The sequence below is a fragment of the Dromiciops gliroides genome, chromosome 1 (assembly GCF_019393635.1).
Source record: "Dromiciops gliroides isolate mDroGli1 chromosome 1, mDroGli1.pri, whole genome shotgun sequence".
Lineage (NCBI taxonomy): Eukaryota > Metazoa > Chordata > Mammalia > Microbiotheria > Microbiotheriidae > Dromiciops > Dromiciops gliroides.
Genome location: NC_057861.1, coordinates 536,000,792 through 536,022,864, shown reverse-complemented (window position 1 = coordinate 536,022,864; position 22,073 = coordinate 536,000,792).

Below are 22,073 nucleotides of genomic sequence, written 5' to 3'. Positions count from 1 at the left end.
AGCTGTGTGATCCTGGGCAAGTCACTTAACCACCAATTGTCTCACTAAAAAACAAAACAAAACAAAACAAAAAAATGGACATCCCCCAAGGGTCTGTCCTAAGCCTTCTTCTCCTTCAGTACTGTCTCGTATCCTGTCTTTGATTATCACCTACGTGTATATAACTTCTAGATATGGATTTCCATCTCTGATTTCCCCTGAATTCCTGCATTTCCAGTCAGCTGGTTGCCCTAATGTCACCTCAAGGTCAATATGTCTAAAACAGAACTCATCATCTCCCTCCCTGCCCCAATCTGTTTTTCATTGTAATATTCTTATTTTTGTTGAGGGCAACACCATTCCCCCAGTCACAACCACAGAGTTATCTTTGACCCCCCCTCCGCAAACCACCCATTGTTATGTGTGGCTTTTGCTGGCCAGGGACCTGTGTGATTGCTGCTCCCAACACAGGATTCAAGGTGCCTCTAATAAAAGAAGGGCTTTGTAATGAACTGAGTCCTGTGTGGCATTGGATCCATTTATTACTTATTGTATACTGAAGCTGCCAGTGCAGCCTTATTTTGAGAGATTTCCTGTCTCAGAAGAAACACTTCTATTAAATTCTGTTTGGTAACGCTTTTTGGGTTACGTATCAATAGTTGTTTGACTTCAGACACTTACTAGCTGAGTGACCCTGGGTAAGTCACTTAACCCTGTTGGCTTCAGTTTCTCATCTGTAAAATGAGCTGGAGAAGGAAATGAAAAAGCACTGCAGTATCTTTGCCAAAAAAAACCCAAAAAGGGTCATGGAGAGTTGGACACAACTGAAATAATTCAACAATAATAGTTGTTAAGTTTATTGTAACCACTTATAAACTCTTAACTTGCTTCTTAAAAGTTCAATAGATTTTATTTATTCTTTTTTGTAACTTTTTTGATAATCCTTACTGTTCAGGAATCCCACCTCTTCCCCACCTCTCACCCTCCAAAGTAATAGTAGCTTCTTCAAGGTCACTGTCAGGATAGTCATGAAAACCTGTATTGGGCAGGCCGACCATCCTGGGACAGTAACTGCCTCCCAAGATTGTTGGTTATTTGCCAAAAGTCAAGCTGCCCAAGAGACCATTCATGATATTAGACAGTCCATAAGCTCACAGTCTGGTGAGAGGGCTGAGTGGTTGGCTGAGGGGAGATTACAGGGGTCTCTGCTGGTGCTGAGGTGGAACTTGGGTGTTTCGCCCCTGTTGGGAACCAGGAAGTAGGCTTGAGTGGTGGTGGCCCAGGTGGGGGAGGGGCACAGGCTCATTGGAACTAACAACTACAGCACACAAAGTTTTGCTGCAGGATTAATTAGCAAGTTGGCCCAGGGTTATCTACTGACCAGGAAACAGGCCAGGCAAGTGAAGAACCTGCCCCTCCTTAACTCATACCACCTGGGACCCCCTGAAGCTTGGAACAACGCAACCTGGAAACTGCCCCACTTTAAGGAGTTCAAAGTCAAGTAAAAGATGGGCAAGATGAGCAGACAGAGAAAGGCAAGGACCGTAGAAAGTTTCTTTAGTGACAAGGAAGATCGAGGTGCACCCTCAGAAGAGGATAGCAACATCAGGACTCCTACATTCAAAGCTTCCAAAAAAAAATATGAATTGGTCTCAGGCCATAGAGGCACTCAAAAAGAATTTTGAAGAGATTAGACAGTCCACAAATTCAGCCACCCATAACCTGATCAATCAGGTCCCTCCAAATCTTCAAGGCCAGGTCTAAAGCAAAACTTTACTGATGAACTGCATCAGAAGTAAGACATTTTGTGCACGTAAGCAAACCCAACTCAACCTCAAATCATCTGCCTGCCTTCCTCATACATGGAGAATCACGGAGACATGAAGATTTGTGACAGGCCCACAAGGAACACTGGAGATAGTTGTATTCTAGCACCCTTCTCCATCATCTTAGGACCCTGCTGGCTGTGAACATAGCTAGTATAGCAGAAGCACAAACATCAAAATTGTGGTTCTAATTTCTGCAGTGAAATTATGAACAATCATCAAAAATGTCTGTGTACTGAAGAAAGAATGTCAGTACTGATAATTTGTTGGCAAGTGTCTTTCGATGAATCCCACTTTGATACATCTTTTGTGTTTTGGATTCTGCTCTCATTTTTATTAGTACTATTACGACATTTGCCACATTATCTTTTTGGTAGAGGGGAAGACTGGGCCTCCTATCATGCCTGGGCTGGAAGTAGAGTGGCCAGTCATGGGCATGGGCATGACCCCACTGCTGATCCACACAGACACTTTGACCTACTCCATTTCCAGGCAGGGCAGATTGATCCCTCAGGCAGCCTGGTATACCTCTTGGTATTCAAAACTCTCCACAAGACCACTCCGACCTATTTTTACAGACTGAATACAAGTTACTCCCCTTCACACATTCAGTGCCCCATCTGAACAAATCCTAGCTGTTCCCTGATCCTTTCTGCCTTCTCCCACCTCTGGCATATTTGTGCATATTGTCTCATCTTTCCTATACCCTGACTACTTTCTCACCACCATAACGATAGCATTGCTGGCCCTGTAGGTCCCTCATCCTCTCCTTCCTTCTTCTGCTTTCAACTGTTTCTGGAACCAAATCAAATCATTTTCCAGTAGGGACATGTCAATATGTTCCCCTGTAGACGTACTCATTATCCCACTCCCCAAAGTGTGGCACAAAGAGGGGCATTTGGTGCTGATGTGTGAGTACCAAGGTTTGTAAGATGATGAGATTTCCCAGTGGTGACTTGGTAGAAAAGTTAATGAAGTCCAAATGAGTGCAGCCGGATGGGAAATAAGGAGGCATCTAAGGACAGTGTATGGCTGTGCCCTTTTCAGGTTTTGACAAATTTTGAGATATATACTTGATAAGGTATAGATTGCTTCTGTGTCTTTTCCCCAGACACTTTTAATGTTGGATAAATGTCCTTTCCTAGACTTTACATGGGCCAACAAGAGAACCTTGGAAATTCTAAACCGGGGAACCCTGAACCTCAGGGCTGCTTGATGATATGCAGGAAACTGACCATTGACTAATCGTGGTCTAGCTTGCAATGATGGTGATTTAGGAAATGTATTAGATGGGTATCATGAGTTAGAGTGAGGCCTCTCAACAGGACCCAACCCTGTTACCAAAAGAGTTGTCAAAAGGAATAGCTACGTCTTTACTCCCGGGCTTCGGGGACAAGGTCACAGAGGAGCAGAACTCGGAAGGCTCATGCCGGGCCTGGGATAAGGTTCCTGCTCTTTCCAACAGTACATAGAAGTAAGCCTACTCAAGCATCATAAATGAAGCTGGAGGTGTGGGAGGCTACAGCTTCCAAGCAGAAAGCAGGCCCAGGGAATACAGTGTGCCCTGTGAGGAGCAGGTCCAGCTCAGCAGGGGAGCAACCTTCCCAGTGCAGATTCCATGAGAGCATGAGAAAGGCCTCAGAGTCCTGCAGTATGAAAGGCCTAAGCGACATAGGCCTCACGTGTTCACTTGTCTTCCCCACTCCTCTTATACTTTGTATGTGCCTACTCTTTCTGCTGATGCTACATGTATTTGTGGGAGAGTTTACCCCAAGTTTATGAAGATGATGTGCTGTAGCTACTATTCTTATTATTTCAGTAAATACCTTTGCTTTGAGCCAAGTATGTTTACTGACTCGTTGTTAAAAGGAACCGCCCCCCCCCCCTTTAACCCTTAGGTAGCACCTGACCCATGAGGATAAGTGCCACATTGGGGAGCTTCCTTGGAGGGAATGCTGCTCTGGTGTAAGATAAAGGAACTAAGAAACTATACTATTAAAAAACGATAAAGTTTTTGCTTTTTCTCTTCAAAGTACAGAATCTCGTGGTTGACATTCCAAGGAAGTTACCTTATGAACTCCTCACTGATAATACAAAAGTAAAATGATTACATTGGATTCATGTCCTTTCCTGACCAGGATGAAGCCTAGGTTGTCCATAGGGCAGATTCTTTTTGTGGTACTGTGGTGGAATGGACAAAGTCCCAAAATGGGAGTCACAGGACCTGGGTTCTAAAATTTGTCTGGCTTTCTTAGGCAATCTTGGTCAAGAGACAAATTACCCATGTGGCCCTGGTCAAGTTATTTAATCTCTCTGGGCCTCTGTAAAACAAACAGGAAGGAATAGATTCTCTCTAATGTTCTTTTTAATTTTTTCTTTTTAAATTCAAATATCGCACAATGGCAAGAGATGGAACCTTTTTCAGTTTTCTGATTTTCTTGGGACACCAAGTTGAGGCACCCTTTCAGAGGAAGGAGCAAGGCTGGACCCAGGCAAATTATGAAGTAGTTGAAACTTAACTTGCTTCATTGTCCTTCCTTTCCTCCCTCCTATGTTAGCATCTGTACACTGTACAGACTCCCTTCCCAGACACCCAGTGCTCTCATGCTGGCCTGCACCAGCCCCCTACTTCTGACACCCTACCAGGACCTGCTTTCTGTAGACAGTCCTGCAATCTGGACCTTTCTTTCTCACCCCAGCCCAAGATCTCTGAACACCCAGAACCCCTAGTCATCCCTCAGCAGTAGTCCTCTCCGCAAATAGGCCCTACCCTTTATGATTATGAATCAGGCAATGTTATTTTAAGAAAGTTAAGAAAGAGGGAAATGTAGGAACCAACCTTGTTCCCACTTCAGTACACTAGGAAAGAGAATTATGTTCCTCATCGACTAATCTTGTTAGGCAAAAGAACAATTACGTCAAGCATGTGGAGCCATGTGCCATCAGGTGGCACTGTTTGACAGCCATTGGCCTCTTGAAGCCCAGAGTCATACCCAAATCAATCATAAAAGCCCTTTGAAGCCCAGAAATGCCTTGCCAGGGATCTATTTCTTTATGCAGCATTATCACTTAAAGTAAATGACTTTCCAGTCTTGTAGTAGTCGTTCTGCATTTTTTAAAGAGGGAAAAAAATATCACGTTGTTACTTTTTGCTTAAATAAAATGAAATTGCTTCCATAAGGCTCTAGGGTTTCAACTTTTTAAAAGGTAGAAGTTGGAAACATTTTTCCCAGGGTCTGATCTGAATATGAGAGGGGACATTTACACATTCCCTGTCCTGCTAAGGGCGGCATCAACGTGTGGTTTGAAAACACAAGGAAAAAGATGAAACCAAAAAGATGCACTTTTCAGGGGCTTTCCTCAAATCACCAAGTATCACAGATAGTTGAAAATGTCTTCAGGAAAGTTCAGATAAACTGTTGCACATTTTCTCTCTCGTAATTGACTAAAATATATACCCCTGTGCCAAGCTACCTATCAAGGTACATTTGAAAGAGAGGATGAAAACACAGAATTAAAGCCAGAAGAGACCTCAGAGACCTATTTCTATCTGTAATTGACTCCTCCTCTACAACACCCATAAATGGTTCTCTTGCCTTCTCTTAAAGATCTTGGACAGGCAGTGCCATAGACTCAAAAAAAAAAAATAATGTGAGATTGAGAACCAGAATACCTGGATTCAAATTCCACCTCTGATACTGTGTAATTGTGGGCAAATCACTTAATCTCTTATGGACCTGTTTCCTCATCTTTTAGATGAGAGCTTTGCACTAGATCAGATGGCCTCGAACTTTAAAAAATTATTTCGATAACCACATTTCAATATAATTGATTTATTTTAAAATTCTATTTTATGTGTTTAAAAACATTATTCTGTTAAAGGGGACATAGGCTTCACCAGTCCACCAAAGGGATCTATTATGCAAAAAAAAAAACAACCAAACAACACTTTAAGAACCACTGAAGGGGCAGCTAGGTGGCGCAGTGGATAGAGCACCGGCCCTGGAGTCAGGAGGACCTGAGTTCAAATCCGGCCTCAGACACTTAACACTTACTAGCTGTGTGACCCTAGGAAGTCACTTAACCCCAATTGCCTCACCAAAAAAAAAAAAAAAAAAAAGAACCACTGAACAAGATGATCTCTTCAGGTCCCTTCTCTAGTTCTGTGTTTCTGATCTTATTCTCTCTCACTTCAGTCCCTACCCTTGCCACTCCCACTCAAGGATCTATGTGCAAAGAAAACAATCATGAGATGTAAGATAGAACTTTTAGCGAAGGGGGATATTGCTTTCTAAGAGACAGCTCATCTAACCTTTGTTCCATTCAGATTGTTAAGAAGTTTTTCCTTACAATGAGTAAAAAACTGCTAAAAACCTGAGCTAAGCATCCTCAGTTCCTTCAAGAAGTCCTCATGTGGCCTATACTCAAGGCCCTCCATCATCCTGGTTACCCTTCTTTGGATACTTTGCAGCTTATCAGTGCCCCTTCTAAATGTGAGGCCCATAAGGGTTGAGTTCAACACTTGGTAAGATGTTTGTGTATTCCTCATAAAATGTTTTATAAACATCAGTCTTATATAAACATTGGGTTTTTTGTTTTGTTTTGTTTTGTTTTGTTTTTTGCAGGGCAATAAGGTGAGGTAGTTGTGTGAAAAACAATGCCCTGTACCCACATTGGTAGTTTTTCTGTTCCTTGTGTATCACCTTTCTCCTCTCAATCCTTCTCTTGAATCTGTTCTGCAGTCCCTTTAAAATGGAAGGGAATAATCGACTTGCCCAGGGTCACACAGCTAGTAAATGTCAAGTGTCTGAGGCTGGATTTGAACTCAGGTCCTCCTAAATCCAGGGCCAGTGCTTTATCCACTGAGCCACCTAGCTGCCCCATAAACATTGTTTTATTAGTTTAGTTATAGATACTGCTGATAATAAGAAAATTATTCTTTGGAACAAAGTAACTTCTTAGAAAATTTATATTCAAGTCAGTTAATCTGAAGGAGAAAAAAAATGAGTTTTCTCACTGAAATAATCACACTTAGGTCAACTCTTAGTACACTTTGGTTTGAAATTACATTGAGCCAGCCCAAGATCTCATGTCAATTTGAAGAAAATTACCTTGTCAATAATGTAAGGAACCATTCTGAAATCTGTTAAGTGTAACTGGAGTTAAAGATGGCACCTGATGATATGTTACAAATATTCAAATGGGCTTGGACTGTGTATGAGGAAAGTCTCTGGGGGCGGAGCCAAGATGGCGGAGGAAAGACATTAAACCCACAGGGCTCCTGATACAATCACCCCAAAAATAGCAATAAAAGAACCCTTAGGGCAGAAAAGTTTCTTATGTGTGATCGGATCAGACTCATAACCTTTCTTTGTGACATGGATCTCCGTGTGGGGAAGCCCATGGATCCCTTCTCAAAATAATATTTTTAGATGTACAAAATGAGACACACAGGATTACAATGAAACCAATTATATGGAAATAGAGTTATCAAAGCATTTTTTTAAGTTCACGGACCCTGGGAGAAGAGCCCTTGCTGTAGAATGATCTCAGTCACATGTCCCCAATCAACCAGGTGCCAAAGAAACCATACTTATCAACCTTTTGTTCTCTGTCTTCTTGACTAGCCCGAACTATAGCTACAGTTTGTTTGTTCATCTTCTCATTTCTCTTCTTTTGCAAAGCACAGATTAACACATCAGCTTCTTCCCTTCCATTAAAGGGACTGCAGAACAGATTCAAGGGAAGGATTGAGAGGAGAAAGGAGATAAGACACAAGGAACAGAAAAACTGCCAATGTGGGTACAGGGCATTGTTTTTCACACAAGTACCTCACCTGTCTCTTCCTCTTAGTTCTACTCCACAATCTCCACCAATCCTGTTGCAGTAGGAGAAATGCTAGCAAAGTGCTTTGCACATAGTAGGTCCTGAAAGCATATTTATTGATTGGATGCATACCCATTTGTCTATTTTAAAGCATCAGCTACAAACCTAAGTGATAACACACCTATCTCTCAAGCTGTTGTGAGAGATACTAAAAATATCAATTTGGTTCTTCCCAGGTAGTCTTATGTTCCAACTTTTGGGGGGCTCAATTTGCACATAGCTTTTTTATAAAACTTCATCAACAAAGAAATGGTACACATCAGGCATCTCTGAACTGGATTATCCAAAATCAATACAGCCACATCTGGCAGTATGTTATCTGCAATCATCCAGTGCAGGTTACCTCTGCTGTGAAAACTTTTAAAATTTTTTTCTTCCAACTGTACCCCAAACCATTTAATTCACATTTTGCAAACAAGGAAATGGAAGCAGAGTGTGAGTAACTTAGTCTCTGACCCAGAGAAAGCAGGTTTTCCTGAATGTTTAAAAAAAAACAACACTTTGGTAAAATGAATTCTGGCACAATGTAAAACACCACCTACGATAGTAAAATTAGTACAGAAAACCCTTGTAACATGGGAGGATTATGGTTACCCATAAATATTTATTGAGTCCCAACAGCTTGTTAAGCATTATACAGAGGACATCTGCTACCTAGGCAGAAATAGCAGCTTTGATACTACTATCAGTAGACTTGTGCAATATTTTTAAAAGGAAGCAAACAATGTCTTCCAGAGTGGAGTACACAAGGAAAGAGTCTATTTTACTTGGGATTCTTCACTTCCAAAAACTGTTGGAATCAAGACTCATAATAACCAGCCTTTCCCCCCAACCCCCAAATTCTAATTATAAAACCACTCTGCCTTGTCTTCTGGCTATAAGAGAAGTATTTTAATTACTTGTTCCATAACAATACCACTTGATAATATCCACCACTCTCTGCTCCCTGAGATAGTGTGTGTAGTGCACAAGAAATGAGTCAGATCAGCGAGATCCAGCTCGGGCAAGAGCCCCTGTGGCAGTCTGAAAGCTCCTCCAGCTTAGCTGGCATCTTTCCCATTAGTTATGGAATTTCCTGTAATAAGTACATTCTTCCCCTCCTGTTGTTTTTTGTTGTTGTTTATACAGTAGTCTGGATACATATGGCACATGGAAGCAATTAAGGTAAAGATATAAAGTGGTGTCTGTCCCACAGGGCTCCCAATCTGCCATTCTTAGGAAAGCCCCACTGGAATCGAGGGAAATCTCGATAACAGGAACCTTGCCCAGTGGCACACACAAACATGTTGGCCATGACTGAGAAGATAGAGAGCTTGCCACCACTTAGGGAGACCTGGGTTCTAGACTTGCCTCTAACATATAGTGCCTGGGAGGCCCGGGGTAACTTGCTTAACATCTCTACACCTCGGTTCCTCTATTGTAAAATAATGGAGGTGGATTAAATGGCTTTTATGGTCCCTTCCAGCTGTAAATCCATGATCTCATGGATGAGCATTTTATACTAAAATGCCTACCTTTAATGCCAGTTGTTGGGACACTAAGAATACTCCTATATAGATATGGCCTGAAATAGTGATGAAAAAAACATAGGTTGGCTTTCTACACAGTAAAGAATAGGAATTGACCATATTTTCCCCCTCTGAAATTGACTATTACTACCTTCTCCTTATTTCAGGTATATCTCAACTGCTGGCAAAAGTGAAAAGTGGAAGGTGTTGGGAGAGTAAAGTGAAGAGCTGGAATGTCACCCCTATTTGTCAAGGGCAATTTTTTCTCATACCACTAGAGAACCTCAGAACAAGGACCTGATCTATTCTAGTTACAATATTCTATGAGTCTATGATTTGACATCTCTAATGCCATTTTGCAGACTAGGAAGTAATGATTTGCAACAGGACTATAAGCTCCCTGTAACATTTAAGGCTATTGTCTGATTCAGGGAGCCTTAGCCCTAGATGAAAGCATCTGTAGCCAATTACTTACACTTCATGCACTCCATAAATATTTGGGTGTTTCTTACACCCCCCTCCACTCTTGGCCGTTAGTACAAAATTTCAGCATACAGTTCTTATTTTTGATTGCTTTCTAGCCCTGGGAAGGTAACACATTTTGCAGTGTTTTTTGGCCACTTTGGAACTCAGTAGCACTACTTTGTTACTCATTAAAACTGAGGGTCCCCATTCCTTTTTAGCAAAGCTCAGAAAGAATAAAATTTAGTTAACGAGAACTTTTTGGGAAAGTGAAATAAAGAGTTTACGATATGCAAATTTCATAGTAAATGACCTCCATTTATTGCCAGTTGACTTGATAGGACATTGAATGCAGCTAATTAATACATGGGAGTTTAAATTAGGCAAATTTGTGCAAATGGTGTTTTATAGCACAAAGAAGGCAAATTATATTTAACCTAAAGGAGGCAGCAATTTATTCCCTCTTGACATAGAAAGAATATTTGTTACTCCCATTAAAAAAAATCATAAAATGCTAGTAAGTAAGTTACAGTAGCAGAGAGCAAATATATGGAAAATCTCACCAAACTGATCTTACTGATGATATATAATGGAGGGAGGAGAGCAGTGGATGAAAATTTGATAACGATTTAGACTAGCTCTGAATTATAACAAATTCTCTTTAATATTCCAAGTTGTCAAGTAATTTGCTCTGAACTCCCAAATAATAAATATAAATGTGAAGTAAATGGAATCAGGTTGACCAGAGGCCCAAGGGACAGTGCTATGCATAGTCATACCAGAGACTCCATTTCTGTTTTGGGTCCTCAGCTTATCGTCCAGGGGAAAACAGTGGTATGCTCTTGAGACAGTGTGTTGTGTATTAATGCAACCCTGACTTAGCAGCCACAGATTTTTGCCCAGGCTTTCTTTGTGGCTCAGGGTGGTAGAGAAAAATGCAGGATGCTAAGTGTAGTTCTCTTGTAGGCAGGGACTGTGACTTCTCTGGTTTTTTTCAAGTGTATCCTATGATGTTTTTTGTAGGTTAGGATCAATAATATGAATTTATGATCTGAGGGCTACCTAGATGGATATTTCTCAGGAAATTTTGGAAAATTGTTTGAGAAACAAACCAATCATTAAGTTTATTGGAAATCAAGAGGCTAATTTCTGCTACATTTTTATCCCCAACAAGCCAGATGAAGGTTTTTTAATAGTGAAGGAGACACAGACTATTATGTTTCATCTCCTTTAAATGTAATCATACTCTATTCAGACCATGAATGTTTATTGAGCACCCACCTATTCTGTGGAAGGCTCTGGGACAAGAGTGCCAGGAGATGCAAAGATGAGCTTCCTATAATAAGACAAGTCATAAAGACAAATATAGAAACAATTGCAACATTAGGAAAAATATAGTGGGTGCCACCATCAAGGATTTTTGAGGAAGCAAAGACCATATTTAGAAGGGATCAAGGAATGGTTCATGGCAAAGTGTTGGGTGTTGGGGTTGGATTCTGGGACAATCTGGTTCAAATCCTGCCTCAGAGACTTACTAGCTGTGTGACCTTAGGCAACCTCTCAGCCTCAATTTCCTCAACAGTAAAATGAGGATAATAAGTCTACTTCAAAGGGTTTGTTTCAAGGCTTTAATGGAATCACTAATGTAATAAAGCATTATATAAATGCCATCTATTATCATGAAGGAAGTGATGTTTGACCACATTGAAGGACAGGTGGGATTTTAACAATTGGAGATGGATTGGGGGGAAAAGTAAGCAGCAGAAACATAGTATGTTCATAAGTACTAGGGATGTACACTGTGAACTAGGGAAGTGTACAGGAGCCATAGTGGTAGCCTAGATTGAGGTTATGGTAGAGATAATGTCTACACTGTTGTGAAAAATGAACATTGGCACATTTCCAGGCCTCCCTCCAAGTATGTCTCTGCCTCTTTAAAATAGCTTGGACATTCAGCACCATATGCTATTTTAAGCAAATGACATTGCCACTATAATAGCAAATGAAAACTTGGCCTTAAAAGCCATCCACAAATCCCAGGATTAGTAGAATATTTGATAGGGACTTCTGTATGTTGACACCATTAATTGATCTAGGTCTTAAAGATAGAAATAAAACCATACTTTTTATTCTGCACCAAAAAAAAAATCATTAGGATACTATTCTCAAAGCAATAATTTCTATCTTTAACATCCTGTAAAAAAAGTTATGTCATGTGTATATTTTAAAGAGCCTAGAGTTGGAAAATGCTATGAGTTTCATGTAATATAAACAACATCTATAAGGAAAAAGGTACCTAATCCTACTCTGATGAGTAAATTTCTCTCCAGATAGATTTAGCACTTAGGGAATTGCATGAATTCAACCTTGAAAATAAGTTTGGAAAATATTAGAACAAAAACATTTTTCAGGCTCACAAAATTTGCATTGGGTCCATCCATCTATATTCATAATTGTTTTCTCTTATCACTTCTACTCTTGTTCTTTAAATCATAGGCCACCCTCCTATTTCCACCCCCAGCACAGAATGTTGTAGTGTACTCTGGGAACATTTCTTGATTTGATTTGTTAGTTTGGTTTAGGATAAGAGCATCCATAAGGAACACACCCATTTTCCCTCCCCCCCCCCCAAAAAAAGATTATTATGAGAGTTTCATAAAAAGGAGAGATAATTAATTATGTTTCTCCCTTTTCCTCCTCCTTACTTATTTTCTTCCCCCTCAAGACTCTGTAATAGTTCAGAACCTACAGTATTCTTTTTAGAATGTTTATGTAGTTTTTTTGCTGATATCTTTTTTAATATATTACCTCTATTTTCCATTACATCCTTCTTTTCTTCCTTTTGAGAAGAGAAAAAAAATCAGGAAAATCAATCAACATGTTGAAAAAATCTTACAATATATGCAATGTTCCACACCCAAGGGACCTTACCTCCAAAAAGGAGCAGAAAGCCATGTTCTCTCATGTCTTTTCTTTACAGCCAACCTTGGTCATTATGATTTTCCAACATCTGATTTCATTTGTTTGGTGGTGGTTGTTCTTTGCATTTACATTATTGTAGTTGTCTTGTATGTTGCTTTCCTGGCTCTGCTTATTTCATTTTGTATCAGTTCATCTAAATCTTTATTCGTGCTTCTCTGTATGCATCCTGTCTGCCATTTTGTATAGCATAGTAATTCTACTACATTCATGTACCACAGTTTGGTTTAGTCAGTTCCCAATCAACGGGCATGCATCTATTTTATCTGTAGCTGTTTCCTATAGCAAAAAGTGCTACTACTACAAACATTTTGGTGAATATGCTTAGTAGTGGAAACTATTAATCAAAAGATATGGATATTTCAATCACTTTATTTACATAATTCCAAATTACTTTCCAAAATAGTTTCTTGTTAAGTCCTAGCTCTACTGACAATGCATTAATGGGCCTATCTTTCCATAACCTCTCCAACATTGACTATTTACATCTTTTGTCATTTTTGTCAATTCACTAGTTATAAGGTAAAATCTCAAGGCTGTTTTGCTTTGTTGGCTTAATTTAGAATAAAAAAATACATTCAATTCCCATCTGAAACAAGATTATCATGGGAATTTCACAAAAAAGAAAGATAATCTCTCTTCTCTATTTCCCCCCTCTCTCTTGTTTTCAGTGGGTACAGCTGCTAGAATGTTTTTTTTTAAGGTTTGCCAATTCTTTCATTTTATTTTATTACAATAAATGTAATACAAAAATACCAAGAAACTGACAATTGACACAAACACAGAGCAATTTTCCAACCTGAAACTTTAAATTTTAATATGATTTCCGTTTTAAGATCTATCATCTTTATCATGTCTTGCCTTCTCAATGAGTGATGGAAGGTTAAGAAAGAAGAGAATTCTGAACTCAAAATTTAAAAAAATAATAATGTTAAGAATAAATAAATAAGGGGCAGCTAGGTGGTACAGTGGATAGAACACCAGCCCTGGAGTCAGGAGTACCTGGGTTCAAATCCAGCCTCAGACACTTAATACTTACTAGCTGTGTGACCCTGGGCAAGTCACTTAACCCCAATTGCCTCACTTAAAAAAAAGAATAAATAAATAAAAAATATATTTTAAAAAGATCTATCATTTAAGTCCTGGGACCATGAACTAGTGTTTATTTTTGTGGTTACATTCATGCTTTCAAGCTTCAGTGAGCCAGTTATCAATATCAGGCTCCCAGTGGTGTACAAGAGCCCCCTGTACCTGGGAAAGTGGTTCAATTTCTATTGAACATATAGAATTTAGAGTCCAATCCAATAAGTCTGAGAACCAAGTTAGGTCCTTAGTCCCTGTTCCATCACTTACTAGTATATGACACTCAGCAAGTCACCTCCCTGAGTCTCAGATCCCTGATCAGCATAATGAGGGTTAAGAATATTTAATACGACCTACCTCGCAGGGTCTTTTCAAGGATCCAATGAGATAGTGCATGCGGGGTGCATTATACACCATGTAAACATCAGCTATGATTATTTGTACTAATCAGAAAGAACAAATAATAAACTCTGGCTCATTCAAGTATAAGAGATATGATTTCATTGGCATAGAGAACTCCCAGAGCAGGAATCTCTCTTATCAATGCAGGTTGGTGCCTTCTCTTTGTTCAAGAGTTGCCTAGAGCCTCAGCTTCAAGGCAGGATTTGAACCCAGGTCTTCCTGGTTCCAAGCCCTGATCTCTATCCACCACTCTGTATTGCTCTGGCCCATTATGAAAGACCAATATGTGGCAGGCATCAGAGATACAATGACAAAAATAAAACAGTCTCTTCCCTCAAAGAGCTTACATGCTTTGGGGAAGATAACATGGACACATGTAAGTATATGCAAAACATATACATGATAAATAAAAGGAAATAGGGGGTGTGTGGAAATTCAGAACTTAAACTTTTTTAAAAATGAATGTTAAAAATTCTTTTTACATGTAATCGGGAAAAAATAAAATACCATTAAAAAAGAAAAATGTCATGAATTTTAAAAATAAAAATCCATGAAATTTGAAAAATAGAAATAGAGGAGGGTAGTTAGGAAGAAGATGCCATGCCCTGGGGAGAGGGATCAAAAAAGCTTTCATGTATAAGATGGGTTTTCACCAAGCTTTGAAGGAAACTATGTGTAGCACCTTCTTGGGGATGCATGACAGAAAGAACCCTTCTCCTTGACTCTGGAGCAATGCAGATTCCTCAAACTGCTTCATCTTGGCCATAAAGATGCTTTAAATTGGCTGCCAACATTGTGGAAATACCAAAAGGGTGACCTCTGACCTTTAAGTCTCTCCTTCTTTCTGGCATCAAGGTGTAAGGATGATTCTCTGAGCTCTTAGGGCATAGTGGGAGAGGGAGTGCCTGGATATAGGGAATGTCCCTATAGTCTTTCCATGGAACTCTGCTCAGAAGTCATTTAAGTGTCCTCATGACAGGATGAAGTTTTTCTGAAGTATGTGTATGGAGTTGGGAGGGAAAGGTCCCCTCCATCACATATTGCTTAGGAGGTACCACAAAAGGATCCTGGGAGGCGAAGGTGAGGAAGGACTACATCCCACTTATTGGGACATTCCTGTGGAAAGGAACAGAGACTTGGGATGAATATCATTCATGGGGTCTGCAAGGAGGAGGCCAATTTGGTTGGAGGTAGAGGAGTAATGCACACAAAGACTGGAAAGATAGGTGGGAGCAAGGCTGTGAAAAGCTTTAAATTCCAAATGAAGGAATTTGTGTTTGATCCTAAAAGTAATAAGGAACCAGTGGCATTTATCGAGCAGGAGAAAGACATGGTGAGATAAATTCAATAAGTATTTATTAAATACACTGGAGCTACAAAGATTGACGTGAGGTAGACCCTGCTCTTCTGGAATTTACAATCTTCCTACCAGGGATGAAGAATACAGTTTATGTTGTGTTTGGTTAACTCCCAACCAGTCCATATAGAATACTACACAATATTGGTGAGAGAATTTCTGAATCATCAGTGACCTGATATATTTTCATAGATTCTATCTTTTGCAGCTCCCATTAAATTCTCAAACACGTACAGACTTTACAGAGTTTGATTGTGTGCCCAAATGTGTCTGTTTTAGTATGTGCATTATACAGTGGAAATAGAAAGAGGTTAAGTGACTTTCTTCATTCTGACAAGTCTATGGACTTATTTGGTGCTGCCTCACACCCATTAGGAAAGAACAAGTACAAAAATTACCCAGGCATGTGGGAGAGTGAGATTAAGTGCAAAGAATAAAGGCCTAAGGCTAAGAAATTTAAGGAAGGTGAGATCACTTTCAGCTGGAGGAGTCAGGGAAGGTTTCATGGAGGTGGTGGCATCTGTGTTGGGCCTTGAAGGGAGGGACCCCAATAAATGGCCTGGAATGTGCCATTAGAAATAGTGAAATAAACAGTTTCACAGGGTTAGGCAGACCGACATGAACTGATGAAGAGTAAAGTAAGCAGATCTAGGGAAAATAATTTATACAATGACAACAGTATAAAGAAAAACAACTTTGAAAAGACTTTAACTCTGATCAATGCAATTATAAATGAAGAGTTCCGAAGACTGAAGCTGAAACATGCTACCCACCTCCTCCCAGAAATGCGATGGACTTAAAATGTAGAATGAGACGTACATTTCTAGACATGGCCAATGTGGGGATTTATTTTATTAGACTGCGCATATTTATTATAAGGATTTTCTTTTTCTTTTTTATTGTTCACAGGGGGCAGGGGGACAGTGTACAGTGGAAAGGAGAGATAATAAATGCTTGTATAAACAAACAAATAGATAACGGCATTAAAAATAAATAAGTGGTTATGGGGCACAAATGTGAAGTCCATTCCAGGTATGGGAAATGTTACAATCGAAAACACAGAGACCAGGACAAGAACAGAGAGGATAGAGCACTGTTCAATTTGATTATAATGTGGAGTTTGTGAAAAGGAACAGAGTAAGATAATAGTAATGATCATCAAATTAGGAGCTAACATTTATATAACACTTTAAGGTTTGCAAAGTACCTTCTATTATCTGACTTTATGGCACTTCAGCTGGTGAAGGGCTTTGAATGCTGAGCTCAGAAGATTATACTTTCTTTGTTAAGGGATGGAGAGCTACTGCCAGTTTTTCAGTAGAGGAGTGACATAATTCTAGAGGTGCCACGGGAAGATTATTCAGACAGTGGGGTGGAGGCTAGACTGGAAAGGAAATGGACAGGAACCAGGAAGACCAGTTGGGAGACCATTATAAAGAGGCTAAGTGCAGAGAGGTGAAGGTCTTGACTGGGTTGGCTATGGTAGGAACAATGAAGAGGGATGGGAATAAAGAGGGATTGTGAAAACCGAATGACCTGGCTACTGATGGGCTGTATGTGAGTGTGTGTGTATCTTTTGTGTGTGATAAGAGAGAGGGAAGAATCAAATATGACTCCAAAATGACAAAACTCTATACCTAGGAATATGGTGGTGGCATTAATAGAAATAGATAAATAAAGGGGTACTGGGGTGATTTAAGGGGGAAGGTAATGAGTTCAGTTTTAGACATGTTAAGTCTGAGAAACTTTTGGGACATCCTGGTGAAGATGTAGGCAGGAAGGCAGTAAGAAATGTGGACTCTAGGGGGAGGTTGAAGTGGAAATACAGATTTGGGGACTTATTTGCATGTAAGAGGCAATTGAAGCTATTTGAGTAGGCGAGATGACCAAAGTAGAGAGAAACCGGAAGCAGGCCTAGGACAGTGCCTTAGCTACTTGTGAAATAGGCCAGGCTGGTTGGCTAGGTGGGGCATAACTGCCACAAGCAAAAAATGGGAAGAAATACTGTAATTTAGTGGATGACCTAGATATGTGAAAATATAGACCACTCTAGTAGAATTGTTCTTTTCCAGATGAGTGACAAACCATCCAATATATATTGGGATCAATTATTTCTCCAGACATTACTATAGCTCATAAACTTCTAGAGGGCAATTTTTCATACATTACCTAGCACATAATTACAGTAGCTACAGCATAGAAATAAACTTCAATGCCTGTTGAAAAAATCTAATGTCCCAAATGTTCCCAAGAAAATCTTCAGCCTCTTTTGTTTGAATTTCAGTGGACAGTAGTCAACTCATTCCAGATATTCAAACTAGATAATAAACTTGTCCTTACAAAGCTTCCCTTGGAAGCTTCAGCTCAAATAATACCATCATCCCCACTGTGGAAATCACAGCAGAAGCAAGCGGGCCAGCCTCCAAAGCCTGAGTGCTCAGGTAGAGGGTGCTTGCAGACTGGGTGTGCTTCAAGGCAATGACCCTGGATTATTCTTCAGTTGTGACTGGAGGGTGGGGAAGAAAGAAGTAGAAGAGGGAAGGGAATCCTTAGCTGCTGGCTAGCTGCCAAATTTAAAATCAAACACCTGGGCGCCAGATGTGCCTCCTTGTATGAGTGCCACCATTGATCCATTTGCAGAACATTCCACATGTTAATTGCTTTACTTGGCTTGGGAGGGGATTTGGGACACCCACCTTAGTAAAAGAAGGAAATCCATAGCCAAATATCCAAATATCGAGGACTTGTACACCTCCTCTTTGTTGTTTTTATTTTCCCATCTTTATTCCTCCAAGGCCAATTGGCATTGCTTTTACCAGGGATGAAGAATCCTAGTTATACTGTGCTTGGTTCATACCCAACTAGTGCATTTGGGATACTCCACAATATCCCTGAGAGAATATTTGAGTCATTAGTGCCTTAGTATCTTTTCTGAGATTCTGTCTTTTGCAGTTCCCATCAAATTCTCAAACACGTACAGAGTTTGGTTTTGTGCCCAAATGGGTCTGTTTTAGCATGTGCATTATACAGTGAAAATAGAAGCAGGTTAAGTGACTTTGCCTAGTTCTGACAAGTCTATAGACTTTACTTGGCATTGCTTCACACCCATTAGGCCTCAGTGCCACTGCCTAAGATACATATAGACGATAAAATTAGATAGCAGCTTCATATACGTAAAATAGAGCAGAATTGCATTCTAGCATATTATCACATAAATTAAGGTAGAGAATGAGCCCTAACATATAGTTAATCTGTACTGTAAAGGTCCCTTATAGTCCAGAGGTAGCATGGCACAGTGAACTGGTCTTGGAGTTAGGAAGATTGGTCTTAACAAATACTGACTCTATGACCTTGGACCAGTCATTTAACTTCTGAATGCTCTAAGGCAATTCTCTAAGACTATACATTGCAGAGAGAGTGCCGACCCTGCCTTGGTAAAGCTAGTGTATATATCTGAGAGTTCTCCAAACACGTGAAATCACAGATCCAGTCTATCCCCGTAATAGAGCCATATCCTATAAAGAACTCTAGGACCATAAAGGAAGTTAAAATCACTCCCAGTTTACTTTTTAAATTATTTTGCCATGCTTTCATTCATCCAATGAATTAATAAAGTCCCATTCCTTTTTCTTTTGCATCTTCCTCTCCTCTTGACTATCTGAATATCAAGATGTCAACTTTCTTATTATTAATTAGCCCCTCTTGCAATATAGGTCCTTTTCTTTGGCCACAGACTTTGTCCTGAATATAAGTGGATCTTCACATATGAAATAATCTAGAATAAATCATTTTGGGCAAACTACAGGTGTCACAGGAAGCAGCTATGTGGATCAGTGGATAGAGCTCTGGGCCTGGAGTCAGGAAGACCTGAATTCAAATTTGGCCTCAGACACTTACTAGCTGAGTGACCCTGAGCAAGTTGCTAAACCTCCATTTCTCTTAATCCACTGAAGAAGGAAATGGCAAATCACTCTAGTATCTTTGCCAAGAAAATCCCAGATGGGCAGTATTGGTGTGATATTGGTGTCAACAAAGAGTTGGACATGACTGAACAACAACATCAACAAAAGGTGCCACCTAAGAAGACGGTCAAGTTGGGGAAAGGCATAATATTTGAAATGGTTATATTCAACAAGAAATCGCCAGAGTTAGAACCCACTCTTGAGATTGACATTTGGGTCACCTTAGTTCAAAGAATCCAAGAGCAGCCTTCAAAAGCTATCTAGTCCAACTTTATAAATAACCCCCTACCAGGGGCAGCTAGGTGGAGCAGTGGATAAAGCACCAGCCCTGGATTCAGGAGGACCTGAGTTCAAATCTGGCCTCAAACATTTGACACTTACTAGCTGTGTGACTCTGGGCAAGTCACTTAACCTTCATTGCCCTGCAAAAAAAAAATGAATGAATGAATAAGTAAGTAAGTAAACAACCCCCTACCCATTTGTGCAGGGCAAATAATAATTTTTACCAGGTAAGAAGAAAAATATAATAATAGCTGACATTTATATGGCACTTTAAGGTTTATAAAATATTTTATACATATTACCCCATTTGGTCCTCACAGGAAACCTTAGATGTGGCAAATCTTATTAACCCCCATTTTTCATAGATGATATAATTGAGCACTTACTATGTGCCAAACATTGTCCTAAGATCTGGGGACACAAAGAATGACAAAAATAATCCTTGCCCTCAAGGAGCTCACATTCTAATGGGGGAGACAATATGCAAGCAACTATGTACATATAAGATCTAGAGAATAAATTGGAGGTAATGTCAAAGGGAAGGCACTGGCATCAAGGGAACTCAGAAATAGTGTCTAGCAAAAGGTAGGATTTCAATTAAGACTTGAAGGAGCTGAGGGGTGAGAACTGTGAAGGGAGAGAATTCCAGGCATGTGAAACAGCCAATAAAAATGCACAGTCAGAAAATGAAATGTCTTGCTCAAGGAACAACAAGGAGGCCACCATCACTGGATTTTAGAGGTTGTGCAGGGGAGTACACTTTAAGAAGAATGGAAAGGTAGGAAGGGGAATGACAAATGCTAAAGGGGCTGTGGGAAAATAGGTACATTAATGCACTATTGGTGGAGCTGTGAACTGGTCCAGCCCTTCTGGAAAGCAACTTGGAACTATTTCCAAAAAAACCTATTAAATTGTGCATATACTTTAATCTATCAATTCCACTACAAGGTGTGTACCCCAAAAGAGATCAAAGAAGGAGGGAAAGGGCACATACATACAAAAATATTTATAGCAGTTCTTTTTGTGGTAGCAAAAAATTAGAACCTGAGGGAGTTCCCATCAATTGGTGAATGGTTGAACAAGTTATTGCATATGGATGTGTTAGAATACTACTGAGCTGTAAAAAAATGGCAAAGGGGATATTTAAGAGAAACCTGAGAAGACTTGTATGGACTGGTGCAGAGTGAAGTGAGCAGAACCAGGAGAATAATTTATAATAAAACAATATTGTGAAGAGAATCAAATATGAAAAACTTAGAAGCTTGAATCAACACCATGGCCAACCAAGATTCTCGAGTTCTCACGATAAAATATGCCACATTATACTGTAAACAATTTGAGGGTGGGGACTGTTTTTTGCCTCTTTTTGTATCCCTCAAATGCTTAACACAGTGCCTGGCACATAGTGTTCACTTAATAAATATTTATTGATTGATTAATTGGTTGAAGTATATGAAAACAATCCAGCCTCACATAGATATGTAGTTGGAACATATTAGACAGGCAAAAGTATTATTATTATTATTATTATTAGGCACTCCTAGGAGTCCTCAGATGACACTTTCAGAACTGCAGCTCTAACCAACTAGGAGGTCTTCTAGTTGAAGGGTGGGGAGAATGATGAGTTAAGTTGAGATAGGTCTTGGCATCTATCTGTGGGGTCATTGGATTCTGTTGGGTGTAAGGTGTGTTCAGGGAGGACTAACCCCTCTAGTGTAAGGGCTTGCCAAGTCATTTTCAGGGCTACTCATCCACCTTTGGTGTCCACCTTCACTCAACTCTCGCCTGTGACTCCAAGAAGCTGCCACACCCTGGTAAATTGTTTTGGCAGACAGGCAGAATCCTTTGGTGAGTTAGGCAGGGTGTCTACCACAAGCATGTGAGGACTTCTCATGGTGGAATGGGCAAATGAGAACAATTTGTTCCAGTGGACACAAAAGGCAGCTAAAGCAGGCACTGTGGAGTGCCTAGAGCTTGATTAGACATCGAAGACACTAAGGTCATCCACTGAATCTCCAGCCATCATCAGTCATCTTTGTTTTTTTTGTTTTTGTTTTTGTTTTTTTTAGTGAGGCAGTTGGGGTTAAGTGACTTGCCCAGGGTTACACAGCTAGTAAGTGTCAAGTGTCTGAGGCCGGATTTGAACTCAGGTCCTCCTGACTCCAGGGCCGGTGCTCTATCCACTGCGCCACCTAGCTGCCCCTATCACCAGTCATCTTGACTCTCTTCCGCCACTGGACTCTGATGACTCTGGAAGGGAGAATGAGGCTGATGATTTGGCGGAACTCTGCATCACTTAAATCCAATTTATGCCTGAATCCAAAGACATAATCCATACCATTTTACC